We start from the raw sequence: 3,442 nt of genomic DNA on the forward strand, positions 1-3,442 counted from the left end.
TGGTGGATGTAGTAATTTGTTATAGTAGTATTCATATTTATTATTTATACTTAATTATCTGTGTTGGTATAAAGCTTTGTTATATCATTAATTCACATTGCTAATTTAAAAACTTGAGAAATATTCTTTCCTGCTCTTAACAAATATTACCAAGCTATATCTATTTTGTCCTTTGCTTCATAAAGCGTACGAGGGACAAGCCGCTTTTCCCAGGTAAGCTTGCGGAAATTGGGGACTTCCAGACTCGCTATCTTGGCCTCTCCCTACGTAATAGTTTCCCTTTCTATCACTGTTAGTCGGCACTCCGGTCTCACTTTTCTTCCATGTCTTCCTTTAGCATGATTTGATACTCTCTTTTTGAATAAATCCCTTTCCAACAAAAGCCTCAGCTGCATAGAAAAGAAGAAGAGGTGAGTGGAAGCAGGGTTAAGACACAATAGAGGAGTAAATCTTTGCTTCTGTCATACACCAAGGAGACAATCCGGATCCAACCCATAATTATGGATCTGAATTGTTAATCAGGAGTAAAATTTAGACTCGCGCACTCTAAAAGTAAGGGTTCGTTCACTTCGTTGATTCGAATTTGTAATTTGAGTTGAGATGTGATTTTATGTGAGAATTTTTTACTGTAATAAAAAAGTTAGATGTGACTGTTTCTAAGAATTTTTTACTGTAATAAAACTCAAATTTTAAACTCGAATCGGTGAAGTGAACTGGACTTAAGTTTAACAATTTTTTTTAGTAAAAGAAAAAAAAGACCGTCGATTTCATAAATCTTCTTCTCCAGCAATGATTTGAACGTGCCTTCAAACATGAAGGTTAAATACATGGGCATGAAGCAGAACGTTGGCCAAGAGTTGTCCAACTACAAATGGGTAAATCATATAATCCAGATCGTAACTACCTATCCACGAGAAAAGTTGTCTAAAAATGATGGTAAATGTTCAAACTTTTATCCCATGTTAACGATTCATAACTATCAAATTATCAATCACGTTTGTGACTGAACAAGGTGTTAGACTGATTGAATCACCTAATAGACAGTGTTATGCTGCTCGCTTTACCGTCACTTGCAACTGCAACAGTGCATCTTCAACACGCATTCCCTGAACTAATGCAGCGACCAATTTCACCTTCTTTGAACTCTGAGTAGTTACGTCAAACAAAAAGGATAAAATTATTTTTGTACTTTTATTATAGCGAAATATGCTCTTAGTATTATATATTTTTTATAATAATAAAACGGTACATTACCGTTCTTAAAAACATCTTCTTAACTTTTGAGACATAGGGTGCGTTTATTAAAACGTAAAGGAATGTAATGGGATTAAAAAGGAAAGTAAAGTAATAAGATTAAGGATCATTCATTTTCTTTATGTGTTTACTTGACTATTAGATGATGGAATGAGAAATAACATCATTCACTTTCTTATGTTTACTAAAATTGGGAATAATAATTTTATGAATGTAATCCTTAAAATATCCTTTATACAATTAAATAATCATTGATTATATAGTAATTCATTAAGGGTAGTAAGTAAATTTAATATTTATTCTCTTTGATAAGGAATCAATATTAGGAGTGTAAGGATTGGTATTCCCTTTCCTCATTCTCTATATTGTGTGGGGATTAAATCTCCATTACTAATTTTGTAAGTAAACACATTATTAGATGAGAAAGGGAATCATTCCTCATTTTTCAAAAGGAAATCATTCGTCATTTTTCCTTTCTCTTTGATGCAAATTAAACATGTCCATAATATACAAACTACCCTTCTTATTAATTAAATAGAAATCAATATTCTTTAAAAAAATCTAAAAATATTTTAAAACATTAAAATATTTTAAAAAATAACAAAATAAAAAAGTTCATGACTTTTTTTAGATTATTAGTTTTTGGCTAATTAAATAGAATGATACTAAAGTCATTTTACGTCTCAAAAATTAGTTTTAGTGTACCAAGAAAATGTTTTTAAAACATCAAGATACCGATATAATATTAACAAAAACACGAAGTATAAAAAACATGTTTCGCAATAACACGAATTACCAAAATGATTTTTTCCCTTAACAAAATCACATGATAAGAAAATGAACATTACAGAATGCACTTGAAGAGCAGGTAGATAGGCGGCACATGTACCTAGTCATTCTTATTAGAGTGAATTTTTGCACCCCGTTTGTTTTACTAATTTATAAGAATGTAAAGTAAAGTTGCATTTTATTTTAATCCATGAGAACTCAAAATTCCTTAAAAGAAAATATAAAATTTTAGAATTTTAAAAAGTTATTAATGAGACACAGTTTTAAACCCTTAAATTCAGTCTTATTATATAAACTTGATAAAAGCTTACAGACTAGTCGATAGTGATTCTGCTAAACAAAAATTAGATTTTATCTGGTTCATTTTTAATGTTAAAATTATAGTTTGCTGGTATCAAGTAAAAATTATACATTCGAAGTTTATATTAAATTCAGGGGAGAATTTTGTAACTTTTCTGAAGTTTCTTCACTTCCCTATTTGGTTGCTGCAGTTTACTCGAGAAAGGCCTAAGTTCACATTCGACGTGTCAAAACTCAAAACGAAACTCGAAAATAAATTCGAGTTACCTACCTTATTTTGAGTTCATCTTCCCACTGCAACTTGAGTTCTAGAGTGAAGATTTCTGGCTATTGACTATTGCGTGCTTCATCCATCTCTAACGCTCTAACATGCCATAACTGCTACTTCACGTGCTTCTACAGTAAGATTCCTGTAAGTTCTGCTGCCTTTTGACCATAAATCACTCCTTCAAGCTTCAATTTCACTCCTTAAAAGCTTCAATTCCGCCCCATACCCATAACTCAAATGCTCCCTTTGAGTTCTGCTACCTTTTCCTCAATTTGAGATAGAAACCCTAGCCCCAAAATTCACCCCTCATCTTCTGCCGCTGGTCTCCATTCAAGACGGAGAAATTCGGGGGTAGAAATCGATCTCTTCGGCAACCTCCTTGGGCAACAATCCTAGCTTGATGTAGAAGGAAAGAGTCTCGACGTAGTGCTTTCCTGTGCCGACGTAGTGCTTTCCTGTGGCGACGTGAAATCTACTTCCCCCTCCATTGTCGTCGCCGGTACCTCACTCAGGGACAGCAGTCTTCGCGTTTTGGGAATCTCAGAGCAGATCAAACCCACTCCTCTGTAGGCTCCAACTCGGTAAGCACTCGAATCCTAGGTTTAATTCCTTCCAAGTTGCATGCTCATCTCCTCCACCAGCAACACTTTCCCCATGGTAACCACACAAAAAAAAAAACTCTTTCTTTTTTCTTTTTTAACTTTCTCTCTGGTTTGTTTGGTTGCCGAGAAAAGTGGGGAAAGAGAAATCGATGAGAGAGAAAATGGATATTTTTGTTTCTTTTAAGGTTTTCCGAAGATGGATTGCTGCTCTTTCTCAATTTTCTTCTTG

This window comes from Morus notabilis, unplaced genomic scaffold (assembly GCF_000414095.1).
Source record: "Morus notabilis unplaced genomic scaffold, ASM41409v2 Scaffold2459, whole genome shotgun sequence".
Lineage (NCBI taxonomy): Eukaryota > Viridiplantae > Streptophyta > Magnoliopsida > Rosales > Moraceae > Morus > Morus notabilis.